Source organism: Callithrix jacchus, chromosome 17 (genome assembly GCF_049354715.1).
Source record: "Callithrix jacchus isolate 240 chromosome 17, calJac240_pri, whole genome shotgun sequence".
NCBI classification, from domain to species: domain Eukaryota; kingdom Metazoa; phylum Chordata; class Mammalia; order Primates; family Cebidae; genus Callithrix; species Callithrix jacchus.
This window is the reverse complement of record NC_133518.1, coordinates 57,844,338-57,862,068: the sequence shown is the minus strand read 5'-3', so window position 1 is coordinate 57,862,068 and position 17,731 is coordinate 57,844,338. Positions and strand designations below refer to the sequence as shown.

The 17,731-nt window shown below is 32.2% G+C and overlaps 1 protein-coding gene and 1 non-coding gene across 4 annotated transcripts in view; both read right to left on the bottom strand.

Annotated features, from left to right (window-relative positions):
• KCNH8 (potassium voltage-gated channel subfamily H member 8) overlaps positions 1 to 17,731 on the bottom strand; it is a 331,425-nt gene that overhangs the window by 290,592 nt on the left and 23,102 nt on the right. The window lies entirely within an intron of this gene.
• On the bottom strand, positions 13,280 to 13,386 carry LOC118148991 (U6 spliceosomal RNA). The gene has a single exon (XR_004736167.3). It is a non-coding gene; the product is annotated as a U6 spliceosomal RNA (small nuclear RNA).

The window sequence follows — 17,731 nt, the reverse complement described above, 5'->3', positions numbered from 1 at the left end:
GCGCAAATAAAGAAAAGGAATAAAGATGATGAAGATAACAATACCATCACCAACAGTTAGCTCAAAATCTTATCAAGAGCCAATAAAAATATAGCAAAATACTTTCAAATATTAAACTGCTGCATTTTAAAAATACTATTTTTGAATGCATACTATTACCTACTATTAGCATGAAACAAAAGCAATTTCTCTAGCAGAATTTTAAATGCCATAGCAAGTTGTAGACAGAAGGTATTTCTGGAAATGAAGTCCATTGGATCCTGCTTCAAGATGTATCATTTAGGTAGTTATAATTTTGCTTAAAATTTACTCTACTGTCTTTTCTTTTACAAATGTGCCGGTTCTACACCTTACTAAAATTGTTCCATAGTCTCTCACTATTACCTCCCTTCACAATTATAGCACCTTATATTTATAGAGTACTTCACAGTTTACAAAAAAAGTTCACACCTACTGTCTCATTTCATTTTTGTACACACACACAAACAAAAACTACAAGTGAGAAGTGCTTAATAAGTTTCCCAAGATGTTCGAAGCTTTCAAGTTAAAACAAAATTTCTTCAGTGAAACAATGCTTGCTTTGAGGAGTCTCCTTCTACGATATAATTATCTCCAATTTAATACTCAGTTCTTAAGACAACAATCTGAAAGTTTTTAAGTCTAATTTTATAGCATTTCCCCTCTATTCAAAATTTAAATTGATTCTCTATATCTATCTGTAAGTTTTACAACATCTTCTATTGTAAGACACTTTTACAGAATATTTTTATACCTTTCTCATTTGATCTTTGCACAGAAAGAAAGGTCAAGATATGAGATAAAAAATCATGTCTTATCTATTCATCATTGTATCTCTTGGATCTAACACAGTGCCTGACACATATAAACTACTGCATAAATGTTTGTTAAATTAAACATAAGAGAACAAAATGAAGACAAGCAGGAAGAAAAGGGAGAGAATAGCATGACTGAAAGACAAGAAAATATTAGTGTCCATGGAGATAAGAAGATTGTTCTTATTTTTATCTATGCAGAAACTGCTAATTTACATTCATATTCAATTCTTACACATAATCTTTTGCATTGAGCACCAAATTACAGGTTTTGTAAAATATTGGAATTAGAAAATGTTTACTTTAATATTTTTTAAGTGGCATGTATTTGAAAATCTAAAACTGTAAGTTTGATAAAAAATGAAAATATTCCTTGAATGGGACCAGTCTCAGTTTTAAAATTAAACTCTCTCATTACTGATCTTTTAAAATAAGAAAGTTTCAATGCATCTATAAATGAATTTTTCTAAAAATGTATGTGAAAATGTTAAATCACTGATGACCCTGCACTTAAAAGAAGACATGCTTCTAATAATATTTGACTGGGTTAAATTTCCAGTAAGTTTGTAGACCTTTTCTAAATACACCTGCTAGAAGTATTTTGAACTGAATCAAGAGAAGTAGCCATCTCTTTTATTGGAATCAGACTGAGTGAAAATAAACATAATGGAATCAAATTTAACCACAAATCCAAGCCAACTCCATAAGAAACTTAAAAGGAATAACTTGAAAAAAAATAGTTACTCAAAATGACAATACCTTTTGTTTAACTAGAGACATTTTATGCCAATAATAAAAGAACTGTGGTCTTCTCAGTTCAAACGGAAGATTACTGACTGAACAAATCCCCTCACTTCCCAGATGCCTTTGAAAAGGACAAGCTGGGCGCGGTGGCTCAAGCCTGTAATCCCAGCACTTTGGGAGGCCGAGGCGGGTGGATCATGAGGTCAAGATATCGAGACCATCCTGGTCAACATGGTGAAACCCCGTCTCTACTAAAAATACAAAAAAATTAGCTGGGCATGGTGGCGCGTGCCTGTAATCCCAGCTACTCAGGAGGCTGAGGCAGGAGAACTGTCTGAACCCAGGAGGTGGAGGTTGCAGTGAGCCGAGATCACGCCATTGCACTCCAGCCTGGGTAACAAGAGCGAAACTCCGTCTCAAAAAAAAAAAAAAAAAAAAAAAAAAAGAAAGAAAGAAAAGGACAAGTGAAAAAACAAAAGTAAATACAAAAGATCACTGGTAATATGGGACACTGTGAAAATCCTGGAAGATATAAGGCAGGTGGGAATAGACTAATGTCAAAATTCAACTGAATTAAGACTATCTCAATCAGAGAAGGCCTTAATCAATTCCAAGATAAAGGCATTTCTTGAAGAAAGACTGGATGATAGTCAGTCAAGAGAAAAACAAAAGCATGTTGGAACCCCAAAGAGAGCAGTTGACTCTTAAGGTTGGTAATTATTATGTTTCCTACCTCAAAAAATGAAAACAAACATAAGTACATTCTATCAAGTAGGAATTCTTACATAAGAGACTCCAAGAGTGGGCAAAAGTGCCAGAAATGTGAGACAAATATTTTCTAGCACATACAAGAAAATTATAAACTGGTTGAAGGTTATCGTTCCCCACCCCCAACAGCAGCAAGAGGCAAAACTCCTGTCTTTAGAACTTGCATTTGCTGTGAAACAAAAAGCAATTATCATCCAGTCTGTCGAACTACACTGAAGCTACTAAGACTGTACAACCTGAGACCAGTGGAAAAAACCAGCAACTTGAAGAAGAAGTACCAGTATACTACCCCGAGAAAATCTGAATAAACAGACTAAAACAAATTAAAGATTCAAAATGGGTAGAACTAATGTTCTAATCATGAATGTCCAAGAGAATAGTGAGAAAAAACAAAAAATTATACAACCACATGAATAGATTATTATAAAAATCATAAACACCAAAATTAAAATTAAAACAAAATATATCAAGAGCTACATAGCAGAATTAATCTTGATAAAAAGTAGTAACCTGGAAGACTGAGCATTGGGACCTCCTCGCTGAACACAGTGAACTAGAGTTGGACAGTAGAGGACAAAAGTTGAACAGTATGAGAGAGCAAAGTCAAAAGGTATATTGATTAGATATAGAAAGGCTAACATGCATCTAATAGGAGTTCTAGAGAGAGGTGACAGAGAAAAAGGAATAACCATAGAAAAGAAACAAATAGGAAAATTTCCCTAAGCCTTAGACTCTACAAAATAAAATTAATGTATATAAATAAAGAAACAAAATCTGCCCATTAATTAATTCTTAAACTGATAAGAAAGAATTACGCTAACAATTAACATGTGAAAGAGGTTCACTTTCATTTCTAATCAGATATATCAAAATTATAACAAGATATCACTTTTTGTTCATATGATTAACAAATATTTAGAAGGCTGATAAAATACAAGGCTGACAAGCTTATGGGAAAATGGATGTTCTCACACAACTATGGTGGGATCATGATTAATTTAGCAGGAAAGTTAAAGAATGTATTAAAATATTAATTTTGAATATATTTTGACCCATCAATTCCACTTCTAGTGCTCTATTTTGTGGAAGCACACACATACTCTAGAATGTATAAACTTAGGTTTATGGCAACATTTTTTGAAAAAAAAATATAAAAGTTTTTTTGAAAGTTTTTAAGATGGGATCATCTTAAACTGATGTTAAGCATCTTAAAGCTAATACCTCAAAACAATCTATTTCAAAAGGTTGATGAAAGTAATCTTATAAAATTAAGAACAATTAAGTATGTGACAAACACTTTACTACAGTAATACATATCAAAAGCAGTATTACATATGCTTATTTCCTTAAAAATGAAACTAACACAGCATACTAGAAATAAGGCCATGCAAACTTATAGAAGCTACTCTACCTTTGTGAGATTCCTGTTTGAGGAATTTTAAGTGCGGGTTTGAAACAGGAAGCTACAAATAAATACTTCTTCCTGTGCGCAGTCCTAAACTCTACCATCCATTACATATTGTGAAAGCCAACTTATTGCCACATTGTGAATCCCACTTGTTGCTTTAATATATTAGCTTATTTCCAACAGCATCCTATTTTCTTCCACATTAAATCCATCAGGCTTCTTGTCCATGCAGCTAATTTTTCTTTGGTTATAAATAAATTGGACACATATTATCTCCACAAAGCTATTACAAGAAAAATATTCCATCAAAGTAGCCAGGTTTATATATTTTATTTCTTACAACTCATCAACAGTCAAATTAATTTCACCTGAACTATTTACAGCTTTCAAAATATTTCTAGGGTAAAAGAAAATATAAAAACAATAAAAAACTCAGTCTACTGAAGACAAGTGGCCTTGACTAGCCAAGAATGGAACTACATTTAGTGAGGCATCTGTTCAACTTCCGCTCTTGGAAAGACCTTGGATCTCCTCTAAGAACTAAAGGGAAGTTGATTTTGTTAATAACAAGAACAGCTGCTGATACAATAAAAAAGAAGTGAATAAAATTTTTCTCTTAGAACTTGTGAAAAAAATAAAAGAAAGCATTTATTAGTTTCCATAGTTTCTTGAATCAGTTGAAAACCTGTGAACACCAGTTTTAAGATGTTTACTTCATTACCAGACTTTACAAACATATTGATTATGATGTCTCAACTTAAGTACAAGCCCCTCGGCAAGCAAAGGCATTTTGTCTCCCTTAACTAGGCCATCTCTGCTAACACTAGATCAATTTTGCCCAAAGTCAATTGATCAAATAATCACCAACCTTTACCAAATATTTCGACTCATAAGAAGTATGTTAATGCATTTTAAAATTATAGTGAATAGCAATATATTTTATGAATCTATTTAAATAGCATCAGCTTTAATTTTGTATTTATAGCAATTAAAATGTAAAATCTCAGCAATTCTTATATGATGGAATTGTTTTGGGCTTTTGTCAGTTTACACACATTCTTTGCAATTTCATATTAACTTTGTCATCATTTCACCAAATGGCATCTCAGTCACAATTCTGTAATTAATAGGAAGATCACTAACATTTGATAGTAATGTGTTTCTAGATAAAGTTATGTTTCTGAAGGTGGTTATAAGTCAGATTTGGAATGCTAAATCTTATTCTAAACTTTGGTTACTGAATATGAATCACATATTTCTAAATATTAAATGAGAAATTTTTCCTAAGAAAATTAAGTCATACTATGACCTTCTAAGAATTCTTTCTAAAACTATTTAAAATATTGCTATGAAGGCCAAAAAAGCCAACAAACTGAAACTTACAGAAATTTTAAGAAACCATTAATGGGGCCCCACAATATAAACTGCTATATATTTATAAATAATTAAAATAAACTAAATCAATGTTACTTTACTTTTAAAAGAATTTGAAAGAGATCACTATTTACAAGTTCTCATATGAAACATTTGTTAGATTCACTTAAAATAGTAAACAGGCCAGTTGTGGTGGCTCATGCCTATAATCCCAGTACTTTGGGCGGCTGAGGCGGGCAAATCATGAGGTCAGGAGATGGAGACAATACTGGCTAACACAGTGAAACCACATCTCTACTAAAAATACAAAAAATCAGCCTGGCATGGTGGCACAAGCCTGTAATTTGCAGCTACTCGGGAGGCTGAGACAGGAGAATTGCTTGAACCCGGGAGGCAGAGGTTGCACCAAGCTGAGAGGCCACTGCACTCCAGCCTGGGTGACAGAGCGAGACTCTGTCTCAAAAAAAGGAAAACAAAACAAGATATTTATAAATGTATTCATAAAAATTAATTAACTCAGTGTTGAATATTCATTGAATATCTTCAAAAACAATTATATTTTTGCTGGCCAGCTTTTAAACTTCCTTTCTGGTCTGTCAGAGAATGATCTATCGTTGTATTTTAACTGTTGTAGTTTCTTCAACCAAACACCTTTGATTTAGCTGACATCTAAAAATCCCACACTTGTAAGATCAAGATGAAAAGTTCTGAACAATATCTAGGATTTTAGAAACAGCTTATTTAGTAACTCAAATATGTATATGGGTTATGGCTATAAGTCAAAAAGAAAAACTACCCATGGTTTGTGTTAAACACAAATAAACAAAAACTTTTGAGCTGGAAGCAGTGATGCACACCTGCAGTCAGCTACTTGGGAGACTGAAGTGGGAGGATCCCTTGAACCCAGGAGTTTGAATTCAGTATGGGCAACAGAGCAAGACCTTGTCTCTAAAAACAAAACAAATAAACTAACAAACACTTATAGAATACAGGCTGGTTTTTTTCAAGAATATGCTGGTTATTTAAAAAAAACTTTAAAAACCTAGAATTCTTTATTTTAACATAAAACATTCATAATAATGTAATTTTGTATTGTATTTCTATAAAGGAAGAATTATATAGATAAGCAAATAATGGCTTCTCCTTTGAACCTTGTAACATCTGCCTAGTTCTCTTTTTAATAATGAATTAAACAAAATGTTTAATGTGTTTATTTTATATCTGTATGAAAGTTATGATTTTTCCTTTTTTAAAATTTATCTTTCAACAAACAAAAAAACACATCAAAGGATATGTCTTATTCTCCCTGCCTCCACATCTTACAGCAAGTGAGGGCAGAGCACAGAAAGGTGATCTGTTTATGCTCTGCCCTTTCAATATATGAATAAAAGACAAGGGCCAGAATAAAGTGCCCTTAAGCAGCACAATAATTTGTGAAATGCCAGGTGTTTAAACAAAGTTTTCTTTTGGAGAGATTTTGAAAAGGAAATGAAAGGCATATGCCAATGTAACGGACATTATTTCAAGCTCAGTAAGGGCGGGTTGCAATTTTTTTTTTTTACTTTTTTTTTTTTAAAGAGGCACATTCCATATAAAATAAAGCTGTGGAAGAATGCTCTCCGGTGGATTGCGTTGATGCAGCAATGTCTCCTAGACAATCATAGAGGTGATTCAGAAGACTTACCTATCTCAGAAGATTCTAATGCTGATTAATCTAGTTCCTTTGGAAGCATTTGACTTTTAAAATTGTTACTTATTGTTGTTTTTTAAAGCATACTTAGTAATAATTTTTGTTTTTAATTAAATCCCTATTTTCCATGAGACACTATACCAACGGAAATTTGTCCAACAACTATGAGGGTTGGACAAACATCTGCAATCGGCAAAATATCAACTCACATTTTGAAGCAGAGAAAATGAATGTGTGTGTATGCAGAGCTTTACCACTCACTCAGAATGCAAATCATGAAGAAAACGTCAAAGAATGTTTTAAACAATGTTTACTTTGGGGGAATAAAGGTGGAAAGTAAATATAAGACCATTGCTTGGGCAGAATTACCAGCAATTCAAATGTAGGAATTCTAATACATTTGAATTAGTATTTTTCATAAGATTTAAATCTCCAGCAAATAAATCATAGGAGCATAAGCATGCTAACTACCTAAATTACCAATTATAGTGATAATGGCCCTCTTGTAAATAATCTTTACAGCAGTATTTTCTGTCCAAAGTAATATCATGTGAGAGATACAAAACACATGAAAATCAAGAGCCATTTAAAATTCCATTATTTTTACCGGAAGAAAATACTTGCAAATCCTACATTGGTAAAGGGCTCATATCCAGATTAGAACTCTCATAACTCAGTAAATCATCATCATCATCCAGTTTAAAATATGTCAACAGACTTGGATAAACATTTCATCAAAGAAGACATCAAATAGCTAATAAAAACATGAAAAAGTATCCAACATCATCAAGAATGCATATTAAAACCACAATGAAGTAACACTATACACTCACCTAAACGACGATAATCAAAACACAGAAAATGAAAAGTTTTGGCAAGGATGCAGAAAAACTGAAAATATTACTGGTAGAAGTGTAAAATTGTGTTGCCACTCTGAAAAATAATTTTTCAGGACTTTAGAGAGTTAAACATAAGCTTACAATAATCCAACAATTTCATTTCTATGAATCCACCCAAGAGAAATTAAAATACATCTCTACAAAAGGCTTATACAAAAAATGTTAACAGCAGCATTACTCATAATAGCCAAGAACTGTAAACAATTCAAATGATCAACAACTTGTATATGGATAAACCAAATGTAGTATATCCATATAATGCACTACTATTTGCCAATATAAAATAACAAAATACTGATACATGCTACAACATGGAAGAACTTCAAAATGTTAGTTACAGCAAAGAAACTAGATATAAAAGACTATATATTGTATGATTCTGTATGTATGAAATATTCAGAAAAGATGGTAGTCTAGACCTCAGGCACTTGCATTGAAAAGTAATTTTTCAGCATTGTTTGTTTCTAGATTTGCATTTCTCCCACTTGTTCTGCTAAAATCTAGTGTCTCCATACATATCATCAAAATTCACTCCCTCATCAAATGCATTTGAAAAATGCTAAATACTACTTTACCTTCTAGAGAGTCACAGTGCATCCTAGGGTCTGAGAAATCCAACATCAGCTGCAATAGAATTTTAACACCATTTAAAAACAAAATATCATTATCATCCATGAAGTTATAAAAATGTATTTTTGTCAGCCAGTTTTATTAAATGTTCAGATTTTCCAGTTTTGCTATGTATTTTAAATTAGAAAAATTACATATGCAGTTGAAGTGCTTATGTATCAAAATTCCATTCTTTTTTTCCAGCTGATCCACTATCCTAAGCTGGTGTTTATCATTACTACACTTCTTTTTATACTGTTCTCACAAAGCTATGTCTATAAATAGTATACAGTATTTTTAATATGCTTTAAAATTTTAGATAAGCAGTGACATACTTATATTTTTTCTCTCAAAATTATGTTTTTGAGATTCTGCCATGTTGTAGGTGGTTCAGTTTCATAAGGGCTTAGTATTTAATTATATAATTATATTGAGAATTCACTTATCCAATTTACAATAAAATTTGCTACGATAAGTAATGATGCAACAAGCACTCAGAACATATCTTCTTGTATACTTGTAGTGGATGGTTTTCTAGAACATATTTCTAAAAGTGGAATTGTTCTGTCAAAGAGCATGCTCATGTTCAAGTTTACTGTAACTTGACAAATTGCTCTCCCAGAGTGGTTGTTTCAATTTGTATGAACATAAGCATGCTTAAAATCTGTTTCTCTAATTCTTGCCAATACCATAAATGTTATGTTCAAACTGTTAAAAACACACTGGCCATATAAATGTGAAATGTTTTAATATGCATTTCCCTGGTTACTAATGAGGTTGAGCATCTTTCTCTCTTTCTTTCTCATGCTGACTTAGCATTAGAATTTCGTCCCCTATGATGTGCCTTTTTCCATTTCTCTTTTAGACTAACCAGAAATACTTTAAAAATTCTATATGCCATATTTTGTCAGCTGTACATGTGACAAATATCTACTTTCAGTCTGTAGTTTCCATTTCAAATATGTTTATCACAGTTTTTCTTTTGTTGTGGTTGTTAAATATTTTTTAAATTATAATTTAATGACATTTGTAAATCTTTTCTTTATAGCTTATCAAACTTTAAAATTGTTTGTTTATTTAAGTCGTTAGTCCACTTAGAATAGCTACTTCATCTTCTCCCAACTCATTTGTAATATTAACTCTGATCCGTATCAGTTTTTATAAACATCTAGTTCTGTTTCTTGGCTCTGTATTCTATTCCATTGTCATTTTTCCATGCATGCACTATACCGTGTTATCTACTTACTATAATTTAATATACAATAAATCTTGCCATCTGGTAGAGTTGCTCTCCACACCTTGCTATTCCTTAACATTATCTTTAGTGGTTTTTTTTTTGTTCTAACAGTATTTATATTCTCCAAGACTTTATATATAGACAATAATATCATCTACAGGTTAGAATACTATTTTATTTTCTTGTTTGTATATCTCATTTCCTCTTTTTTTATTATATGGCATTGGATAGCACTTCCTGTACATTAAATAGGAGAGGTAATAGCAGAATTCTTCACTGGTCCCAAATTTTAATGGGAATGCCTGAAGCTTCACTATTAAATATATTAACTGTACATTTTAGATAAATCACCTTTAATCAGGTTGAGAAACTTCTACTGCTATTTTGCTATGATGTTTTATAATGACGAAGCATTGAAAACTATTTAAATTTTTTCTGTATCCAAGATCATTCATTAATGTGTCACTTGGCTTTTGCTAAATGTAACAAAATGCCCAAAACTGTTGTGGCTTAAAACAACTATTTTTGTCTCAGTGTTTTTCAAGTGCATTTCTCACACACACACAAAAATAGCTGTGTGTTGGCTAGCATTCTGTTCTCACTTAGGCTCACTAATAACGCAGAATATATTCAATAAACAGGCCAACTAGGGCTCAGCTAGTACTACTGGGGCATCTTTCCCTATTTGTCTTTTCATTGTGCTAAAGGCTAGTCCATGTTTCTTCATAGGAATGTATCAGGGCTCTGAGCAACAAAAAAAAAAAAAAAAAAAAAGCAGAAGGCTTGTTGCATATTTTAACCCTCTTCTTTAATAAGATTTGCTAATGTTCCATTGGCCAAAGCAAGTCACACTTGGAGAAGGGATTCAAGGGATGGAGAAGCAGATTCCACCTCTTGATGGGAAAAGTAACAAAGAATATCTGACCTCTATTTACAATCCAGTCCCTTTTTTAGTGCAGCATATATAAGAACAGTTTTCTTCTGATGAGGAACCATACTTTTCCTATATTATGGGTACCCAGGAATTTGGCCATTTTTCTTTTCTATACAAATGTCACATACAACACTGAATTCACTTTGTTAGTATTAATACTGTGTGTGTATATGCAGAATGGATTGATCCCTAATTTTATTTTTGTTATATCTGTCTAGTTTTGTAACAAGATTTCTAGATCAAGGATATTTCACTTTTTCTCTGTTTCCTGAAACTGTTGGCCCAGATTAGAGATCATTAGTTCTTTGAATATGGGTTCTCATAATCTTTCTGTTGTCTGTGAGAGACAGGGGACAATGAGGACAGACTATAAACATTTTTGAGTTGATTAATTTTTTAAAATCATTTGTTTGCTATTTGCTCATTCAATTTTTCTTTTTTGGGGTCAATTTTGGAAATTTACAATGTTATAGATATTTATCTATTATATACAAGTTATTATATTGGCTTAAATTTGCTCATGGTAATCAAGAGTGTTAAAAATATCTGTTCCTCTTTATTACAAATCATCTCTTTATCTCTTTTCTCTTTTTCTAGATAAATCTTGACAGATATTTATACATCATTAATTTATTGTGAAAACCAAACTTGTTTTGTTGTTCATCTCTTTCCTTGCCTTATATTGAACATTTCTGATCTATCTTTGTTCCTCTTCCTTTTTTCCTCCTACTTTCTTTAATTTTATTCCATTTTCTTTTTTAACTTCTGGAGCGAAATGAAATATAGAACAAAGCAGGAAAAGGGCAAGGAATAGATCTGAGAGAAAACAGCAAAGACCAGAACACAACCCTTCTGGGCTCAGTTTTTCTCTTGATAAAGTATATCTTTTAAAAATTATTTTCTGAATGTTTATTGAGGATAAACTCTTTCAGTATAGTATGACTAAAAGAGTCTTGCCACAAAAATAGGCTTCGACAAATAAAAATATGTTACTGGAAAGAATTACAACTTCATAAAAATGTTAATCCTCTCTAAAACAGTTTATATTTGTTGTTATAATATTCAGGCCATCTTGAATATTACATGCTTATTTATATTAGCATGTTATATTTGTGTCTCTATTCTACCAAAAGAATTTAATTTCTATTTTTTATTTTATTTTCTCTGACCAATATCCTTTCTCTGTGATCATCCTATGCAATTAGATGACAATTATTGGTCAGCAGAAGTATCAGATGGAATATATACATAAAATTTTTTTTCTTTTTTTTCAATAGTACTTTAGGTTCTGGGATACATGTACAGAATCCTGCAGGATTGTTGCATAGGTACATACATAGCAATGTGGTTTGCTGCCTCCATCCCCCTGTCACCTGCATCTGGCATTTCTCCCCATGTTATCCCTCCCCAACTTCCCTATTCCCCACTGGCCATTCACTAGTCCCCCCAACAGACCCCAGTGTGTGATGCTCCCCTCCCTGTGTCCATGTGTTCTCATTGTTCAACACCCACCTATGAGTGAGAACATGCAGTGTTCGATTTTCTGTTCTTGTGTCTGTGTGCTGAGAATGATGGTTTCCAGATTCATCCATGTCCCTACAAAGGGCACAAACTCATCGTTTTTTACGGCTGCACAGTATTCCATGGTGTATATGTGCCGCATTTTCCTTGTCCAGTCTATCAGACGGAATATATTTTTAAACTTTGTATAATCATCTAAAAATATGCTCTCACAGAATATTTTATAAAGAGTATATCCCCATAGCCTATCAAATAGTCTCTTTGGGGAGATTTAAAATACCAAACAAAACCAAACCGAGAAATAAAAAAAGAAAAGAAAAAAACATACAACTTGTTACTGACTTGCTTTGATAGTACAGTGAACCAGATTTTAAAGCCTGAAGTCAAGTTCAGAAAATACATAAATCTGCCCAAAATGAGGCAAGTTTTAACAAAAAAAGAGTCAAACTTAATGAAACTGGTAATGGCTTATAACGTTGGCAATTGCTAATCTCCAAAAGTGTAATGTTCTTAAAGTCAAAGCTAATCCTCCATTTTGACAGCCTTCTGTTTATTCTGTGATAAATATCAGGCAGTGCAATAGTAGCTTTCCTAACTGTTTCAACAAGAAGCATGTCTCTGTGAATACTTTGAAATAAATACTTCAAAATTCCTTTAGCCCTGACTGGGAAAGTCTGCCTTGGCCTTGTGAGCAAATGTAGGTCATACCAGATTGCCTTTACAAGACTCTCAAAGCAAAGGGTTGAAACAGTTAGTTTTATAATACATTATGGACTATCCTAGCATATTTTCTCTAAACTTTTCAGCAGAAAATATTGATTCCAAAGCATAATTTTGACTATTAAATGTTTTAAGCATTCAACCTTCAGTAGTCAGTACAAATTTAAGAAAATTTCTTGGTACAAAAGCTCTCTGTTTTGCCTATGTACTCTCATTTTGGCCGTGTTTAAAAGCATCCATCTTATGTCAGAAAACCTGCCCTTCTGCATTTTATTGAATAATCAAACTTTTACTAGGGTTTCTCTTCAAGAAGTCTCTTCTCTTCCTACTTACCAAATCTACTGCAAAACCATCATGGATGTCATTTACATAATCTCCATCGTTATAATCTTCCCTATTGAGATTAGAGGGAGAATACAGAGTCCAATGTGTATGGATACACACTTCTCTACCTAGATTTTCAGCATCTTTCAGAAACAAACATTAATATCCTACTTCCCCTATGACTTTACTTAAACAACACTATATGTTATTGTATTTTTTTTTTTATGGAACGCTTCATGAATTTGCGTGTCATCCTTGCGCACGGGCCATGCTAATCTTCTCTGTATCGTTCCAATTTTAGTATATGTGCTGCTGAAGCGAGCACATGTTATTGTATTTCTTTGGAAGCAAAAGAGAATGGTTTTATTGTAGCTGTTACTATTATTTCATTCTATTTAATTCTCCACAAATCTTATTTAAAAATACTTATATTTTAAGTCTTTCTTAGAAAATTTGTTCTGAAATACCACCAAATCTTTCAAATCCCTGAGATGAGTTAGAATGTTACTACTTTTAACTAAAATATCTGCCAGAAGTATTTTAATTGTCCCTGCTAACATTCATCTTAGAGAGTAATAACAACAGAAACAGACAATGAAGCTAAGTTCAACAGTTGTTTCTATGCTGAGTAATTGGAGCAGATTGCTGTAAATTACTGATTAAGTGAACTATATTACCAAAAGTTCCTCCTCTGATTTCCATTAGTCAGCAATACCACTGAAAATAAAGTACCATGATAACTGATATTCTTATTGTTGACAGTAAGACCCATGATATTAATTAATCTTTCAAATAACCAGTAAAGATTGAATTGTTAATCAGCTTAACTTTTTAGGATTGAGCCAAATATTTTGTCCTTATTACTCAAAATGGTTCATTCATATATGGTATTTTACTATCACCACAGTCATGTATATCTGGTAAATGTCAGAGAAACAAATAATAAACATTGTCCCACCTCAAATAAAACCAGATGAACAACAAAAACAATAACTTAAGTTTTTCTAGCAAATTTCTAGAAGAACTGAAGAATTCTAGTTTTGGGTAAAGAGGCTCTTAGTCACACACACACACAAAAAAATGTTTATTACACTAAAAATATACCATTTCTCAACAATGTATCTCATATCCCAACTTCTTAATTCCAATTTTAAGTCTCCCTGCCAGTTCAATATTTTCCAATAGCTCCAGTTATCTATTTGTCAAAGTCTAACCAAATTATTTGACATGCAAGACCTGAACCACAAGTCAAATTACAATTCAAGCCTTCCTGAAATTTGCCTCCCAATATTTGTCTTCAAGAATTTACTGCTCCAGTAAAACCTGCGGGAGGCCCACACTCCCTTTCAAGCTAACAGATTTTACTCAGAATTCAAATCTCAGTCTAAATTCTACTTTCTCTATTCTTCTTATAAAGCAGGCTTTTCATTTGCCCACTCATATTCTTTGCTGCTAGTTTTTGTATAATCTTTCCATTTTATTAAACTATGTTATAGTAATGCCTATCTTCCCTCTCTTACTGTAGTGTGTCTTGAGGAAAAGAAACATTCATCCTTCAATTGAAGCAACTCCCTTAACAATATGTAACACAATAATTTGCAGAGTAATTTGAACTTGTTTCCAGCACTGAGTTAGAGACTAAAGATTAGGAGACTGAAAGAGAGCAGTAACCCTTTATTCCCTATTCACATCGTTTTTTAATGAACAAAAACTTAAAATGACTAATGATTTCTGTTCTCCAAAGATAAAGCAATGAAAAAATATCCAGGTACAAAATACAAAAATATAATACAAATCAGTAATTTTTTTAAATTTCAGAAGCCTCAATTCTAAATCTTATTGACAATCAAGTGCAGAATTTTCTGGAATTGGCCACCCAATTACTGCATTTCCTTTCCTGTGCCATTCAGTATTACTAGAAGGTATAAATTAATTTTGATAAAAGAACAAAGAACTAAGTTGGTAATATACTAAACAAATGTTCCACTAATTTTAATATTAAGAAAAACAGTGAAGCACAGCATCACCTTCTAATATATAATGACACATTCAAATTTAGTAGCTAAGAAGTGTGGCAAAAACTGAATTAACTATGTCAGAAGATGGATGACTTCCCATTAATTGCATTTTAAAATAATGTTAAGATTATATTAATTATGAAGGCTTTTCATTTTAATTATCTATAAACAGAAGAGGTTAAGTCAATTTTATGTACACCAAAGAATTTTTAAGCAGCCTGCTACACTAACACATGAATAATTAGTTCATTCATGACTCTTTAAAATGGCTTTCTTTTGCATATCAACGCATCCTTGTTTTCTCTCCTTCTCTTTCTTTCTCCCTCTCTGTCTCTGTAGGTGTATTAAAATAATACACATGTATTTAAACATACATGCATTTAGATACTCAGGTATTTAATACATATGTATGTAAAAGATAAATATTACACAAAGAGTTATTTGCCTAAAACCAATAATAAGTAGAAGCACAAAATGGGGGAGGCTGCTGTCTACCAAGTATTATGAATTAAAAGATAGAACATAATAGAAAAGAATTTCCATTGTATATTAACCAAAACATGTCACAGATGCATGACAATCCTTATTATTTCTGCATGCCTTATTTGTAAATTTGGTTACTCATTAAAATTTATTTATAACCACAAAATAGGTACTCATGAATCTTTTACAGTTATTTGCAGACCCACACAAAGCATTAAGATATTTGAGTTACCTCACACATTCCCACCTATGGCTGAGCAAAGTGACACTCTGCCTTCTTGCTTTAGTGCTCATCCTGTAAAAACAAGTATCTTTTTGGTGTTCCATTTAGTGCTGTGTTTTTTTGCATTTTGTACTTTTGGTTGATGATTTTCTTTTTAAATTAGCTCAGAAGTATAATGCTAAAGTACTGTACTGTGTTGTGACTCATGGAGAAAACACATGCGTTAGATAAGCTTTGTTCAGGCATGAATTATAGTGGTATTCGTTATAAGTTTACTGGCAATAAATTAAAAAAATATATAAATAAAGTTGCCTTAAATAGAAATACACATACAACAAGGTTATCTATTGGCTGTTTGACAAAATTATTGTGACCAGAGGCTCACAAGAACTTAACTCCTATATCTCCTTTAGGAGAAATGGGCAAGTATTTGCTAATTCAGTATTTATACAACTTTATAGAGCATAACTAACAGAAATAATGAGCATCAACTGCATATCATATATACACAAACCCATACATGGAATAGAATATTCTGAAATAAAGTTATGAAATGTAATAATCAAAAGATAGGTAATGTCAGAAAAACCTACTTTCTTCAATTATATAACACTGCCTGTTCAAAATCAGTATGTTCTCATCAAACTAAGTATACATTCTCAGTTAAAGAAAAAATATTTCTGTTAACTTCCCTGATAATTTTACAGATGAAAAATAGTCTGAAAGAATCTTAGGGGGGAAAAAAACAGAATGTGTCTACCATATTAAAACTGTGCTGAATGCACTACTGACCATAATCTCACAGCATTTTCAGATACTTCCAACACTTTCCATCTTAGTATAATGTTCTTAATTAAATTAGAAAGGTCTCCGTTGAATGAGAATACTCTTAACTCATGTTTTACAGAGCCTCATGCTGTTTAGCTGAATATTTCCAGTAGAGTAAGGGCACAATATAGACAATGGCCTCTAGCCTAAAAGGCTGTGCCTTTCTAAGCGTCCAGTTTCCTTATCTTCAAATAAGGAGTTGAAGAAGGTAATTCTTCAGGTCTCTTTCAGGTTGTTAGCAAAAAATTTATCCCGAATCTACTTGAGAGTAAAATTGGAGTAAAATGTTAAAGGATGAGAGATGAACAAATATTTCACCTCAAACTCAGCTGGACATATTTTCTGAGAAAATTCTAACAACAGGAAACAAGTCCAGAGACAGTACTGGCATCATAATTTGAAGTTTTATCATTTTGGTATGCTTTATTTCTAAACAAGCTAATGTAGCTAAATTGATCCTAAACTCCCATATAGCTACTGAAATTTATTAGTTGAAGAAAATGTGGAGTCTGAGTGCCATACAGGAACCTGAACTTGTATTCAAATTTAAATATAAATAGCTCACAGATTTGCTTTTTTTTTTTTTTTGCCCTTCTGAAATGTCATAGAGAGTATTAGGAGACCCAGTTTATATTCAGCCTTTACACGTAATTGAAAAAATATATGATCAACAGAAGAATCAAGATGACAAATTAAATTTCATTTTAGAAGCTGTGCAAAGAAGGTGATTTGAAAGTATTTCCAGAAGGAACATACAAGAACTAGTCATTGTATTCTTTGTAGAGTTTATAGGAAATATAATCATAAAACAGTATTTTAACTATTTAGTCACATAAAGTATGACAAATTCATTTTCATTCTAATGGAGCAATTTGAAATAACAGAAAGAGTACTAAAAAGCATGACTGATAAAATTACAAAACAGTTATTGTGCATGTTTTGAGTCAACAACTTCTTAGAGAAATGTGTAAATGTGGACAGGCTATCTCTATATTACTATATTTAGACCAATGTAAACTATTAGCAAAAGTCTGGACTCAGAATATATGGATTTCTGGCGTGAAAACATCCTCTAAAACTCATGCCACGGCATCCAAGGTTAGGAGGCCAAATTCATT